At 34.2% G+C, this 17,549-nt stretch overlaps 1 protein-coding gene across 8 annotated transcripts in view; it reads right to left on the reverse strand.

Annotated features, from left to right (window-relative positions):
• Rnls (renalase, FAD dependent amine oxidase) overlaps nucleotides 1-17,549 on the reverse strand; it is a 387,611-nt gene that overhangs the window by 287,211 nt on the left and 82,851 nt on the right. The window lies entirely within an intron of this gene.

Raw genomic sequence — 17,549 nt, forward strand, 5'->3', positions numbered from 1 at the left:
GTTTAGCACACAGTAGGCTCTCAGTAAATGCAGATTTCCTAAAGATTATTTGGAAAAATTCCTGTCAACTATGATTTTTCAAACTGATGACTATTGATTCTGTGGTGACACAGATTTCCTAATTGTTATATGATGCATGTCACTTGTTTGAATAAATTTAGTCTCTCTTGGTACTCTTAACTAAGCCTTCAATTATTCCAATTGTGTTTTTTATATCTGTATTTCTCAAAGACCAAATACAACTTTTTTGATGATTTCCAAGTTCTATCTCTTTGCCTGCTATTCTTTGTTCATGATATTTCCTTCCAGAGAATTAATAACTTCATACCAAATATCAAGGAAAAAAACCCTTCATATTTTGTACCATGCAAGTAATTTTACTCTAAATCAAGTCACATGAGAATCTTAAAATTTGGTAGTAATAACTGAGTTTTTTGCAGATTACTTAATTTTGAAATTTAACATCCAAGAGAGTAAATGTCATTAGGAATATTGCATCACAATGTGTATTTTCTTACTTTCTTTCTTTTTTTTTTTTTTTGCACCCAGAGAAACACAGTTACTCAGTAACACACTAACACAGTTTTAACTGTCTTATTAAAGATACTCTTATGAACATCAATATTATTATACCATACAGTTCTAAAAAGTCATGCCTTCACATAACACTAGCTATAATTCATACCAGTCTTGACAAGATAAGAGCCAAATCTAAATTTTTATAAGAATTATAAATCTTAAGGATGAGGGATGAATAACATAAAAGTTCAAGAGGGTTTCAGTGATAGCTTGTTTTAATCTCAACAGTTACTAAGCCAATTCTATTAGATAATTTAACCAATTTCAAAACTCAAAATCTTTATTATTATGATAAATTCTTCTTCAAAAAGATAGGCTTCCCTCTTGAGAAATGCACTTCACATATGTCCTGAGTATTCACTGATAAATCACATTAGCAGATTTAGAGGTCAGCATTTGATATTTAAATGTGCATATTTGTACTTTCCCACTATTGCCAATCCTCACACTTCTATGGTAATGAGGGATACAGAATGGGAACAGGAAGGATAAGTAAAATCCCTAAACACAGCATTCAATCTCTTTTTCCATAAAGGGTTTTAATAACAGAGCAGAAAAGTATTTATGAGTTCAGTCTCATTTCTTCTCTCTATTCCTATCTATAGCAGAAGATGATAATGAAAAATGAAAGTGCCAGAAGACAGAAAAAAAAATGGAAGAAGAAAAAGAACAAAGTGCTTGGGTAATACATAAAGCAGTTAATGATTCCTTGAATAATTTATTTATAAATGCAACTTTTCTAAACTTTCCATCAATCACTTTTTCATTTGTGACTAACGGTAGGGACAAATAGCAAATATTTAAAGTTACTGTACCTTAATTTCTTTGAGGTTGGACTGCTGAACAGAAAGAATGGGGAAAAGGCAAATAAAGATGACAAAGCTTAAAAATGGCCAACTGTAGTATATATGTATATGCATTTAGGTCTGTAATTTACTCAGCAATGTTTGGAAGGCTCAATATATATATCTCACTTATTTTATTAGAATTATACCTAAGAATTTCATATTATTTGATATTTGCTCATGAGTCAGGAGACTCAATATTGTTAAGATATTAATTATTCTTAAATTGATCATCTACAGATCCAATGTAATCCAAATCAAAATCCCAGCAAGCTTCTTTGTAGAAGTTGAAGAGCTGATTAGAAAAGCCACATTGAAAAGCAAAGAATCTAGAATTGACAAAACAACTAAAAGAGGGAAGAACAAATTAAGAGGGATACCTGATTTCACAATTTATTATAAAGAACAATAATTAAGACAGTGTGCATTTTTGTAAAAATGAATAATTAATTGAATGGAGACTCTGGAAACAGACCTACATATATATGGACAATTGATATTTGAAAAAGGTACAAAGATTATTCAGTGAATAAAGAGTAATCTATTCAAGTTGTTCTGGAACAAGTGGATCTCCATAAGTGAAATACATACCTTAACCCATACCTGACACTATATATAAGAATTATCTCAAAATAGATGACACACTTACATTTATAATACTTCATGAAGGCAAGTTTGAGAAAATCTTTGTAACATCAAAAACATGATCATAAAAACCAAACATTATTGCAGTATTCCATCAACCTTATTCCAACACTGCCATCCCAAGGCACTCTTCTCTTGGGTTGTAAAAGGCACCGCAGATAGTATGTTTGGTGAACTTCATACACAATTCAAAAAATCAAACAAATATGAGTCATTCATATTTAACATCAGAAATATTGCTCTGATCACAGAGTTCTCTTTCTGGTCTGAATCCATTTTGCAGGTTACATCTGTCTAACTGTGAGAATAACTTGCTCCTAAAAAAATAGAGATATTAATTTTTAAATGTGTGTATTAACTGAATACAAATCTTAATATTTCTTTCTTTCTAAATACAAGTGTCTACTTGTATTGGTACCACTTGAAATGTGTTGTGAAAAACCCTAGTCATGATCCAATAAAATATTAATTCTGAAAAAAGGAACAAATTCACAAACTGGACTTCTTCAAAATTAAAAAACAAAACAAACAAACAAACAAAACAACTACTCTTCAAACGATACTGTTAAGGAAAGGGCAAGATAGCTACAGACTGAGAGAAAATATTTGCAAAGCATACATCTAAGGAAGGATTTGGAATAACCAATAAAATATTAATTCTGAAGAAAAGAACAAATTCAATTTATGAATTTAGAACTTCTCTTCAAAAGATCCTTGTGGGAGACCGTCCTCGCATGTGATTTGAGTTACCTCCCGGGCTGGGTGAGAGGCGCTTAGACCCAGCAGTGTCAGAGCTTTCCCTGTCAGGGAAAAGACTTCTCCAGGTCTGAGGGCTTGGCCATGCAGAGACATGTCTGGCCACTGCTTGGAAGACCCAATCGTTGCCCCTGACCTTGGGATGCTGCCCCCCCTTAATCTTCATTGGATGGGATTTTCCCCAGAATTTTTTGTTCCCCAATAAAAGTCCGCTCCCTGGCATGTTCTCTCTCTCTCTCTCTCTCTCTCTCTCTCTCTCTCTCTCTCTCTCTCTCTCTCTCTCTTTCTCTCTCTCTCTCTCTCTCTCTCTCTCTCTCTCTCTCTCTCTTTCTCTCTCTCCCCCCCCCCCAGCCTTTTCAGTAAACCTCACTACTGCGTTAGGTGGCTGGAGGCGGGAGCTAGGAGAAGCCTTCCCAGAGCTGGTTTTAAAGGTAATTAGAGTCTTGTCTCTTTAATTTAAAGCTCCCTAGTGTTTACTGACGAATCGAACCTTCTTTAATGAAGCCAACGCTGGTGGTGTGGCAGAGATCCTCGTAAGGAAAGGAAAGGATAGCTATAGACTGAGAGAAAATATTCCAAAGCATAGATCTAAGAAAGGAATTGGAATTTAAACTACATATGTAAAGAGCTCCTCAGACTCAAAACTAAGAAAAGGAGCAAGTGAATGAAAGTGCAAAAGAGATTGGAATAAACACTTTACCAAAGAAGACATATGGATAGCAAATAAGCACACAAAATGATTTTACATCATTAGTCATTAGGGAAATATAAATTAAATCCGTAATGAAACATCACTACACACCAGTTAGAAAGGCTAAAATAAAAAAGACTATGTCATGTGTTGCCAAGAGGTGGAGGAACTAGAAATCTTACAAACTGCTGGTGGGAATGTAAAATAGTAATGTGTGAAAAATGACTTTACATATGTAGTTTAAATTCCAATTCCTTTCTTAGATCAAAAAACTATAGCTACATCTAACATATGATCCAGCCACTTCATCTGTAAGTATTCACCTAAGAGGAAAGGAAATATATGTTCATACAAAGATTTGCCCACAAATGGTCACAGCAGTTTTTTATAGCCCCAAACTGGAAACAAATTTCCACCAACAGATGAGTGAATAAGCATAATATTATATATCCATACAAAGGACACTAATTAGCAATAAAAAATGATGTACTATGATGCATGCAATAACATGGATGATTTGCAAAATAATTATGCTGGGTAAAGAAGACATACACAAAAGAGTTCACAATGTATGATTTCATTTATATAAAATTCTAGAAAATGCAAACCTATTTACAGAGAGAAAAAGCAGATCAGTGGTTGAATGGGGATGCAAGCAAGGGCTGGAAGATGGAAGGAGGTATAGATTATAAAGAATCATGAGGAAATTTGAATGCAGGGGTGATGGTGTCGTGGGTGAGTTTTGATACAAACCTAAATAGCACACTTTAAATATGTGTAGGTTATTAAATGTCAGATACACCTCAATTAATCTGTTATATGAAAAAAGATCAAATTTCATCTTGTCAAAAACTTCAAAGAAATGAGTATAAAGAAAAGACTGTTATAAGTTAAAGAAAATAAATATAAATAATATTAAAATATGAGGAAGCAAAATTAAAAATTAAAGTAATGTGAGAGAGGTTGAAGGCTAGTAGAGCAAAAGTACAGAAGCCAAAATTTTCATAGTTATTGTCATAGCAATGAGTGTGTTACATTATTATGGAAAACTGGAAAGTGAGGTAATTTGGCTTCAATTAAAATGTTTGAAGAAGCAATTTGGGTCAGAGTTGTGAACGGTCAAGCTGCCAACATTTTAAATGAAGTGTGTACATCTGAATATTTAAAAGACTTTAAAAACATATTCTTTGTAGTGAGTTCAAACTGCATGGCCTCTTTTAAGCTGCAATGTGCTCTTCAAGACAGTGATTAAAGTGTGGATCATTATGTGTAATAAGTCATACTGTGCACAGTGGTCTCACCTTAAAATTCAAGAGTTTTGAATCTTGGATCCAATTCTATTATGGACTTGAAGTCAGCTTGACAGTAAGCAAATGATTTGGCCTTCTCTGTATCTTCCAACTTAAAAAATGGGAAAAGAGAGGCCTTTGTTCTTCATATATTGAGGTCAATTAAGGTTCTCAATACTTTCAGTCTTTGAAGATAGTCACTGCCCAAGAAGAGTTATTAATTAAATGGCATATTTGCCTTTATCATTGCTGTTTTCATAAAGTAAATGGTAAGTGTCCTCTTACTCCCATTGCTTCTGAGAGGACTGCTTTTGTCTGTTCAGAAAAGGAAGAGAAAAAAAATCAATCCCCCAGTACACTAGTGATTACCTATGTATTTCAATGCACTTTATCACCATGGTACCCAAGTACTTGGATCCTGGTGATAAATTGGGAACAAGAACATCAAAACCACAGCTCTATGTGATGAGGCCAGTATGAATACTAGAGCATGAGGCCTTTGAAGCTGTTCCCTTTGTATAAACACAGAGAAGGCCAAAATGGAAGTGGAGCCTGTGGTTCCCAAGGTGATTAAAATTAAAACTTAATAGCAAGGACTCCATCAATTTGAATTCCCCATTTTCTCACAAGAACAGATATTGTTTGCAGAGACAGCCATGTCAATGCATCAGTCCTGTAAGAAAGATGCATGTGTCAGCTAATTCCACCAAATGACCACGTCTGTTGAATCTATAGGGCTCACTTCTTCATCTGAGATATAAACTGTGTTTCCACCATCAATTTCTATTCGACAGTTTTTTCTACACAAGAGCAAAACACTCCAGCTGTAATTTTTTTTGTAAGGCAAGAAGCAAAATTCCAAAGTCTGGACTTGATCAAACCACTCACTATTTTACCGATTTTCTATGTGGAACAACTAGAGATGAGATATTGCTAGACGGCTATCCACTGTATGGCCAGAGACTAGTTGTATTGGCAAATTGACTAGGATAATATAAAAAGGCTCTTACTCTTTTAAAAATAAACTTTCCATATGGATTTCTGGATAGGTTTTATAAGGAGAAAATTATGTTGTAAAGAGCTAATTTCAATTTGCTCACTTAATAGTCATCCAAATAACATGATTTAAGCTGATTTTGGAGCAAGCTATAGCAAAACATTTACCTTTTCAGAAACTGAATTAGTGAGGTTAATTTGCTATGCCTCAAGGTAATTCTCTAATGTGTGATTTTTAAGCTTGAAAAATAATAAATAGCCTGAGACTATCTTAAAAGGAGCAAATGTATTATGCATTTACTTTTATTGTAGCTAAGTTCTCCATTACATAATTTTTAACTGAAAGATTTTCTTACTTTTATCTCTGAATCTTTTAAGCTCATAAGTAGGAGCTCCTACAATTTGGACATAAAAGAACTGTGCACACAAAAAGTGAATGTTTGCAACAACTCTGAACACAAATTACAAAACAATAATAAATAATACAGAAAGTTGTCTAATTTTTTAAAGTCAAGAATTTCTGTTTATTGTTATTAAGTGTAAAACACATTTTTACAGAGTAATGTCTTCTAGCTTTCCCCAAAATAACTTTATAAGCAGCAAGTTCCAATAACAGCCTGCCTTAAGAATATATACATCTTCTTTTTCAAACATCCATTTATCCAATAAGATGTATAGCCTGTTCAACTTCCCAGATGTCCAAAGCTACACAATAAAGCCTCCAAACATCAGTCTCTTCTCACCTAAAACTAGGATTTTCAAATTTCAAAAATTTGGTTTTTGTTTTAAAATTCCATGAAATGACTAAAGCTCCATGACTAAACTGTAGCATACAAACCATCTAGGAGTTGTAACATACTAAAACTAAAACAGGAGGCAAAAAAAAACAAAACAAAACAAAAAACAAAAAAAAACAAAACCCTGGATCATTTAAAACCTTCTGGAAATATTTTCCTTTGTTGTGAACCACAAAATAGACTGAAATGGACTCTATCAGTTTAAATAAAATAAAAGAACAATAAAATGGCTTTTATCTATAAGAAGATGTGTTCATCTTTATAGTATACCTGTACATTGTGCCATTAGTGCCACATCACATTCATTTTTATATCTTTAAAACAGTGCACAAGGCCATACACATTTGGGGTAGGTGTAAACATCACTTGGTCATGAAAACGTATGACTGATAAATCTCATTATCTCCGTTTTATACAGAAAATGAGGCAGAGAACAAACAATCCACGTCAGAAAACACTGCCCATGCTACAGTCTCATATTTAGTACTCTGTGCTCTAGTTTTTTTTCAGGGTTCCCAGGCTCTCTTTATCCAACCAGTTGCAAAACACACTACAGAGAGGAAAAGGCACTGGATTTGGAGTTCCCAGGGGATGCACAGATACTTTAGGACGAGACTGTCTATCTGCACAGGTGTTTCATCTGTCCCTGTTAGAGGGAGTAGGCCTGATCAATGGCCCTGTAATGGATGAATTATTGTATAGGCACATACAGGAGAGAGACCTGAATGGCTGGCTTTTCAGGAAGTTATAAAAGTTATAAACACTAGGTCTACAAATATCCAGAGCTGATATCAGGGTTATATTTCTCCTTCAGAACTCAGAAGTGAGGTAGAGGAAGTTTCCACTGCCTCTTGAATATGTAATAATTAACAAGCTAACTAGATAACTAACCCAACTATTTCCCCAAATCCTATTTAGTACTCTGGCCTATATTTAAAAACTGAATAACTGTCTATATAATTTCTTATTAACTTACTATATTAGCTATTAAAATTCCTTATCATAATCAAATAGTGTGGAAAATACTCTATCCTTAACCCCATTTGTATGTGGAATATGTGAAAGGAGTAGTAGAATTAATTCCTTGTTGTCTTTATGATTGATAAGAGACTGGCTCCTGAAGAAATGGTGACCATGTGAAGAAGAGGTAAGAAAGGGCCATAACAGTGAAGGGAAGAGGCTCCTGCCCAATGTGTCCCAATGTGAGACCACTAGTTCTCATAAAATGTTAAAGAGCGTTGGAATAGAAAAGAATTTTTAAAAGTGGGTAAAACAAAATAAGTACTTTAAATAAGATGAAAAATGATAAAAGGAAAATCAGTTTGGAGAAATGGTGGAATAAATAAAGTAACAAAGTTAAATATGTTGCTATACAGCAAATACTTTCATACACTAACATGCATTGTGTCCTTCATAATAAAAGAGATATGAGAACTTCTTATATTGATTTTACTAACAACTTGGCCCTGTTTCATTGCTTTCCCACTCTGCAGAGCATTTCCTAGGACACAATGTGGGAAAAGATGCTCCACTATATTTCAGAAAGTAACTTGTAGGGAGCATTTAGTGCTCTTAAGAAACATCCCATGGAACTGGAGACTATAATGCTAAGTGAAATAAGCATTACATGTTGAACACTTCTTTTGATATATGGAAGCAAGTCTAAAATAAGGGGTGGGGAGAAGTAATGAGGAGATTCCATAAAAAATAAAAAGTAGAAATAAGAGGAGTAGAAGAAGGGAATTGAGGGGGAGGGAATAAGGGAAAAAACTGAAATGAATCTGACTTAATTTTCCTATGCACATATATGAATATACTAGAGTGAATCTCACCATTATATATACCCACAAGACACTAATTTAAAAAAAGTGTAAGTACATAGCATAAAGATGAGTAGAGAAGAGGAAAGAGAACATGAGGATGGAGGAGGTTAAGGGTAAGGGTAAGTACTGGGGACTGAACATGGGCATGGGCAAATCATATTCCATACATTTATAATTATGTCAAAATGAACCTTAATGTTATATGTAACTAATATGAATCAATATTTTTTTTAAAAAAAGAGAGAAACACCTGAAAAAATCCAACAGGAAGGTATTGAGGGCAGCTCTGTGAAATGACATTCAAGTTGTAATGTAGTTATTAGGAGTAAAATGTAAATTATTGGCCTGCCCTTTATTTTTTTAAACATGCTTTTGCTCCCCAGTTTTGCATGTTTGCAATTACCCAATTCTTATTTTCAACCTTTTCATTCTCAATATTTACTAAAAGATGATTTGTAGTTGGTTCCTGAAAGTGGGGAAGCAGAATGGCCAATCTTAAGAGGTGTGGTATTTCTTTTCTCTGCATGTTTATAGAAGTCCACTTTCCACTGCAGATAATAAAGTTCTGAGTATGGGATTTTTAATATTTGAAAATAAATAAATTATGAAGTAGTATATTTTATAACTTGAAACAATCATGGACAAGTGCTACCTATACCAACTGACATCTGGCTGGTTGATTGACACACATCAACTTCTGTTCTATGAGAAATTAAATCATGTAAGTGTAATGAATTCTTAGTTTTACTATCCTACTGCATACATCATCCTTGGATCTGGCATGTGTTTATTTGTAACTAACCTTAAATTAACCATTATGATAATCTGATGTATATAGTTAGAATAGATAGCAAATGGATATTTAATAGGGGTTACATGTATTATAACATTTTTTATCAGTGATGAATATTCTGATATCCTGGCAAAGTAGATAATAAATGTAGTAAATGGATATTTAATAGGGACTTAAGCACATTATAATCTTGTTTTTCTACATCTCAGGCAAAGCATCTTCTGATATTAACAGAAATTTTACATAAGAAGAGAGGGCAGCATGTAAATTGAGCATCAGCTATTGGTCAATGAATAGCTACAATATGACATCAATTTTTCTGTTTCTTTTTCTCTAAAACACAAACTGTCCTCATTGAGATCATTTTCTTTTCCTTTGTTTTCCACAATAAATTTAAATTTTTTATTTGTTAGTAAATTATAGTTATACAAAACAGTGGGATTCATTTTGACATAGTCAAAAACACATATAACATAGTTTTCTCCATTTCATTTCCCAGTGCTACCCCTTTCTCATCCCTCTCCCCCTCCCCAATCCCTTTCCTTTACTTAACTAGGTCATTTTCTAATATAAAAGTTTCTCTTTTCTGAGAAATTAGTTCTTTAAAGATGAGTGATCTACCTGTTCCTATTCTTTTATAAACTAGCTCAAGACCTATGAGTTTATTTAGGGCTTTTCTTTTATTGTGGGACAATACAGTTCCCCATTCTTTTCTCTCCTCCCCTACCTCTTCTCTATCCTCCCTTTTTACTGTAAGGTCAATAATTTGAGAAGCACAAATCTCAAATATCATGATTGTTTCCTTAGAAGTAATGGGAAATGTGGAGTCATTTAGAGCTGCAGTCATCAGTGTTGCTTTTTACCACTGCTGATGACTGGGTTATAAAAATATTCCTGAACAATTCTGAACATTTAAAGACCATAAACAAGATGGAGAACTGGAAGACATTTCAATGATAATGTCTTAACTTCTGACTCTTAAAACTAAAACAAAACCGATTACCCTTGTCATGATATTATAAGATAGATGCTAAGAGCCATGTATAATGTGCACAGCAGATTTGTGGAAGAAAAAAAAGGGTAAGCCAAATAGAAACATATGGATTCTGTTAAAACACAGGCATCTACAGTGACAGGTTTTGAAAGGACATAGAAAACAAGAATCAGGATGTTCAGATTTTGATCAGTGCTGCAATTAGATTCAGAATAGGGAAAGTTCCATAATAAGTTACATGACAAAATGTTAAAGATTGTAAAAGATGAAGATATGAAAAAGTGTAGTGGCTTTCACTTCCTCTCATTATCAGTTTACAAAAGGTATATTTGTTCATATATCCACTCAGAAAACATTTGTTTTAGGCATGTTGTGAACAGGCTCTCTTCTCGACAATGAGACACAAGGATAAGTAAAGAGCTTCAATGTGAGTGAATAAAATTAACAACACTCTATAATATAATGGAACCATATTTATCATTTTCGTTGCATTCATTAAAGTGCATTTCATTAGAGCTTTTATTTGAAGCTCTACTTCCTTATATAAAATATTCATTGCATTGTTTCTAAGGTGACTCAATATTTTTTAGAAATTATGTAAGCCTTTCTGGATATGAGTGCTATATATTCAAAAATCAGCCTGGCAGAGGAACTATTTTCAAGGAGTAATATTAGCAGTGATAGTGGAGATATATCAGAATGGCATCAGATCTTGATTGGAGACCCTGGCCCATTGTTTTACTGGCTGTTAATTTCAGAGAAGCTATGATAAGTGCTTGCCAAAATCAGATGAATTATTTCTCCAGAACAGACTGAAGTTTTCGTTCTTTTTTATTAAACAGTTAAGTGAAATTCTAAGACATCAAAATGCCACATAATGGGTTTCTGTACGCTTTATATTCTCTAATCAAGAGAATCTAAGAAACAATATCCAAATATCACCACTTTCTATTTTTGAACAATCTAGACACCACCACCTTTCAGCTTTTCTCAGTTTAAACAATGAGATTTACTTCCAATTCAGCATTTGCTCTGAAGGGGGAAGGTGTCCTATTCTTTAATCTAGATCTTCTACTACAATATAATTCCTCATGATAACAGAAAATCTTATTTCCATTACCAAATTTTAGATAAGTTAAAGTAAAGCATTCTGCTATGTTTTTACAAAGCAGTGTTAAATAATAAACGGGTACCAACTTCTGGATGAAGATTTTGTATAGGGACTTTTCAAGTCCTATATTTTTTTGAATGTTTTACTTGTTCCAAAGAATAAAATTTCTCTGAGAAAGGTACACACAGATGTTGGTATGATTTGAGAAAAATAGTCAACAGATTCAATTTAATATCTTTATCTTTACTTTCAAGAGAGAAGGAGGAATCATTAGATAAACTGAGTATGGCAAGAGGGCTTTGGGTTTCGAGCTTTTTGTGGAAAATGGTTATGTTAGACTTTACAAATTAAAACTATTCAAGCTTTTAGTTACTATCTTTGTAAGATGGAGTATGTAATAAATCTGTTCTCACAACCTCACACAGATTGTGTAAAACCAAACAATCTCCATTTAAGTGAGTGGAGCATACTGAAGAATAAACAAACAAATAAATAAGATCAAAAGGGGTACCAGTGGGGAACAAGGGAGAATAGAAATTTGAGGAGAAAGGAGAGGATGTAGAAATGGAAATGAGAAAGGGAAGTATATAGATACAAGGCAGGCACACTGGAAGAAGTGGAGAAGAGGAGGTCAGGAAGGCAAGGGAAAAGGGAAGGGAAATGGGAATTTGATTTGGGTTTAGCTATGGCAAATTATTTCCTAATTGACAGGAAATATAAGATTAGGGCCAAAAGGAGTGGAAACGAGAGTTTAGATATGTGTATCTCGGTGTTTTGATGGGGATGGGGTTTCAGGATTTTGATGAATGTCAGGGGTCAGCTTTCAGTGGGGACTCTGAAGGAAGGAGAAATAGAACATATTTGAAAATCTGGGGCAGGACAGAGAAAAGCAGTTTCAAAAAGTTGTGGTAGGGAATGCCAAAGACAAAAAGGGAAAGAAGGCAAATATTTTTAACTTGTCTATTTTGCTTTCCATATGGGTTGCAGAAGGCAAAGGGGACAGAACACTTACGCATTTTCTGAAAGAGGAGAAAGGACCCCAGAAGGATGCTTTTAGTGGGAACTACTTGAACATCTATCTATAAGAAGAAGAGAACAATTGATCAGGTGGCAAAGTGATATGGACAAGAATATATGAATTCCAGGTAGTAATTAAAATCCCTCAGATTAAGGAGTGGATAAGATTTTTAAGTTAAAAAGCTGGGTTCTTTGGGGGTATTACATAATAAGGAAAGGATCCAACAATTCCAAGGAAACTATTTAGAATTTCATTAACCTGGCAAAGTCTAGACCTGATGAACACTTCAGAAGTAGAATAGCACTCTAGGGACTGATAGTTTATTTCTTTATACACTGAAATGCACAGAAAAATAGTCTGGCTGGCTTTTGTACTAGAGAGTATGAAATTAAATCAGAATTTGAAAAAAGGGAGGCAGGAGGCTTTGGAAAATTTGGTAAAAAAAAAAAAAAGAAACACACAAAATGCTGCACACAATTTCAAAGACTTTGAGGCTATATGTGGTCAGACACCCCACTCTTTCCCTACATACAACACTTGGTTTGTAAAGAACACTTGGTTTCATGGAAGCAAAGGGTTAAGGCTGAGTGGCAAATACATGCTATACAGCTTAAGAAATGGTAGATAATAAACTCAAGAAAGTATCCCTTTGTGATATCCAGCCAGAGAAGGTTTCAAGCTTGATAACTATTATTTTCCTAGTGTTTTTTATGAGGGAGACTATGTGGAACTTTAGTGGAAATATTGATATATCTCTGGAGATGGTAAAAATTAAGGCATTCTGGAAGGGAGGAAAGATTAGGTACATGAAAGTTTGAGAGCCTCTAATTAAATATTTGTACCTTGGGCAATATATTAAAATAAAATGAAAGGAAAGAGAAAAGTGAATTGGCCATGAAATAGGCCACTGTAAGAACAAACCCAGTCGCTAGTAGCAATACATGTAGGGGGTTTACAGGTAAGGTAAGTGAAAAATGAGCAAATCATTTTTTTAAAAAAATGAGTTAAAATATTTTTGGGAGACAAACTGAAACTGTTGAAAATATTATAGAAACACAACTTAAGGAAAAAACCAATATTACAGATAATGGTATAAGTTGGCTTCTTAGAAGCAGAGATCTAGACCGGAACCATGCAGAATTAGCTTGTGGTTTTGATGTTTTAAAAGACAATATTGGGAAGTAGGCTTCAAATCACAGTGGCCTACACTGAAAGAGATTTTAAAAATTTAGATGAAGGTGATTTTCAGAAACTAACATGGGTGATACAAAAAGGATAAAGAAAATGGCATAGTTGGAGAATAAAAGCTATATATTAAAAAATAAAATAAAAACTGGGTGCAGTAGTACACATCTGTAGTCCCAGTTACCTGGGAGGTTGAGGCAAAAAGATCGCTTGAGTCTAGGAGTTCTCAGCCAGCCTGGCAACATAGCAAGAAACTCCCTGTATTTTTAAAGAACAAATAGAATAATTAAATACTAAAAATTGAGAAAATCTTTTACAAAGAAATATATCAAAGGCTTAAAATTAAGAAATAGAAATGGCTCAATCTCAAGATATGCCTCACTATGAAAAGAAGATTTTAGTTTTAAACCAGAAACAGACAGGAAAAAAACTAGGACAAAGCAAAATGTCATGCTAAATATCTTACATAACCAACTGATGGTTTAAACCAATAGAAGTTTTAGGAGAGCTGCAGCACCTGTCCACAGGGAAGGTGTAAGCAGGAAGAGATGCAACAACACCTGGTCTCAGAATACATCATAGAAAGGTTTTTTTTTGCCAACTAATTAAAACTCGGCAAGAAACTGTGTAGAGTTTTGAAGCAGTATTTGTGAGGTCATTTAGGAAAGGGAAAAAAAGCAAAATATCCCAGTGAAGAGCATAACATTTATGTGGATATAGTTCAGGCAAGAACTGTCAATGAATGCTAAAACTAACAGGTGAAAGTCTGATGAGAAACAGGAAGTTTACAGTCTCAAAGCATTTCTCCACAAATTGCTTATTAATTATAAAGGGGAAATTAGCAGCTGGATAGTGGAGAAACCTGACAAGCATCACCTTAACCAAGATCACCACCAGTTACTATCACCAAGTTCACATGAGTAGTGATGGAACAGATCAACACTATTGCCCTCCCAACATAACTGAGAACACAATTTTACATCTGTCCCAAACTGCAGAACCCAAACCTAATGAGGAAGCATTAGAAAAACATCAAAGGATACTGTGGATTATAATTTCCAGACTCTTCAACTTTCCAAAAATATTAAGGTCATGAAAGACAAAAATCAAGGAACTTTTCCAGAACATGACATAATTGACATAGTTAACATGGGGTCCTGTATAGAATCTTGCCAGAGAAATTAAATCATTATGTACTTGTTGTTATAATTGATGTTACTGAGAAAAACTGGCAAAATTTAAATAAGGTCTGTAGATTAGATAACATATGTATGCTAATTTCCTGATTTTAATAATTGTACTATAGTTATATAAAAGAACATCCTTGATTTAAGGAAATACAATGAACTATAAGAAAATGAAGTATCACTTCTGCAAATTACTTTCAAACATTTCAGAAAGGAATAATGTGTGTATATAAGCAGCGGGATTGATAAAACAAATGTGGTAAGGTCTTAGCATCTGGGGATTCTAGGTGAAAGACATAGGAATTCTTTGCAAAACTTCTCTGAAATTATTTCAGATGTATAAATTTAAAATTATCTAAAAATCTTGGGCTGGGGATGTGGCTCAAGTGGTAAAGCACTCGCCTGGCATGTGTAGGGTACTGGGTTCAATCCTCAGCACCACATAAAAATAAAAATAAAGATGTTGTGTCCACCAAAAAATGAAAAATAAATATTAAAAAATTCCCCCCCCTCTCTTAAAAAAATAAATAAAATAAAAATTAGGGCTGGGGATGTGGTTCAGTGGTCATGTGCCCTTGAGTTCAATTCCCAGAACTCCCTCACCCTCAAAAATAGTGTTTTAAAATACATTTTGAAAACACTAGGGAAATCTGAATAGAATTAAAATATTAGATGAAATTTCTATGGAAAGACTGTAATTATTCTCAGGCTTGACAACAGCAGTGTGCTTATGTAGGCAAACGTCAATCTTCAGCATAAGTGCTAAAGTACTAAAGTATGCAGCATGTGGAGGGTTACCTCTCTGTCTACAGGTGTGGCAATAACAGCCAGGCACTATTTCTCTCTGTGTCTCTCTGATAGCCACAATATTTCCCAAGTTCCTCAGCTGGGCATGGCATTTCTCTGTCAGTGACTGTCTTGACATCCCAAGGTGCAAAGCCTCCCATTTCTTTAACACTCTGTTAGGTTATTAAAGCAGAATTTTTTTTTAATTCCAGTGAATTCAAAAATTTATTAAAAATGGTTCCTTAGTATTTCCTTCTAGTGTTTTCTCTTTTCCCAGGACTCAGGCCTGTGTGCACAGCTGATATGTTACCAGCTCTTACAAAATTAGGAGGGCCTTGTTTTTTGGATTATATTTTTGTGGAAGTGGGGTTAGGGTATAGGGTGCCTTCTTCCCCTCTCTACACAGTACCAGATAGACATGAACCCCAGAAATGGACACAGCCTGAGTTATGTGTCAAATGGCTTTTCATTACTTCTCCCTATCCCCTAGAATATCCCCCTCATTGTCAATTTCTACTAGCCCCGACCAAGCACATCTGTCTTCATGTGCCTGTGCCCCAGCAGTCAGCTTGCTTATCACTCAGCTGAGATTCCCAAGTACACTTCAGAAATAGACAAGCAAAAAGGATATACTATAGTCTCAAGACGAGAGTCAAGCAGATAACAGGGTAAGCAATAATTTTTGTATATGTTTATAAGCTATGCAGGCTTCTTAGAAAATTTCCTATTGGCAAGTGAGGCATGGAGAAAGAATTACAAACATGTATGATCATAAATATTCTTTACAATGAACCTGTAAAGATTTAATGAGAGCAAAGCTCTACTTAGAGTCAAAATGCAATTTTAACAGCATTTTCTAAACAATCATTTCTCTTGTTACACCAAACAGAACCTTTAACTAATGGGACAACAGCTGAAGACTTCAAATAACTTAGTGATAATTCAGCCCCTGATGAGGTCTAAACAGAGGGTCAGTGATTCTTTATGTCACCATAACAGTGACACTAATTCCACTGGAGATATCAAGGAGGGCCACATGCCCCATTTAGAACACTAAAAATAAGACCAATGATCTGTATTTGCTCAAATTAGTATGTCCTAAACTAGAAGTAAACTTTTCTCTAGAATGATTTTGGGCTAAATTGGACTTAGTTCTGAACTACTGTTTAGGAACACATGACATGTTGTTAATGCTCCTCTGATCCCATAGATTTTTTTTAGTTGTACTTCAACTCTTACATCTTTCATTTCATTCAAGAAAAAAAAAAAAGCAATTCTTCAAAGCTGTAGATACAAACCCAGGCAAGAGATCATATGCAATGCAATTATACCTACTAATCACTACATGTCATTCATAAATGCTCAATTAAAATCAGCTATTACTATTTTGTTTCTCACAAACTAGGAATAGCTTTCTCTTGTTTGACTATTATTAGAAAAATTCAATCTCAACTCAATCTCATACTAAAAGGCAACTCATTTGATCACTGGAAATACACTGCACATGATTGTTATAAATCAGTTGTTAGTACTCATTGTCTTTAAATCTATGTCCTTTTCATTAAAATGTGAATAATACCTATCTCAAAATTTTGTTGTAAAGAAAAGTGAAAATTTCACAGCAGATGTTTGACTAATGTTAGTTCTCTCCCCCAAACCATGCCTCCACAGCAAAGCACAGAGTAGCAAATAATCCTATTTGCAAAATAGATTTTAACTGATGAATGAAGCAACCAAATGGCTGTGGCTGGGTTTTCACGAGTCTGGGTTCTTAATGGTTTGTCATTATTCCTGAGCACATCCAAAGAATTATAATGACTTTGCATTATAATTCCCACTGAGGTCCACCATGACATTTAAGTGAGGTGATCTTCTGAAATACAGTGGATTACTTTGTAAACTACCTTTGTCATTTTCACATTTTATATTCAAAACGTGTGTATTATCAACAACTTAAAATCCCAGCACTCACTAAGGATGTCATCTACACAATGAACAATTTCCAGTACTTGCCATAACTAGCCTGAATCACATGATTCTTTAGACAAACAGTG

Source organism: Ictidomys tridecemlineatus, chromosome 1 (assembly GCF_052094955.1).
Source record: "Ictidomys tridecemlineatus isolate mIctTri1 chromosome 1, mIctTri1.hap1, whole genome shotgun sequence".
NCBI lineage: Eukaryota > Metazoa > Chordata > Mammalia > Rodentia > Sciuridae > Ictidomys > Ictidomys tridecemlineatus.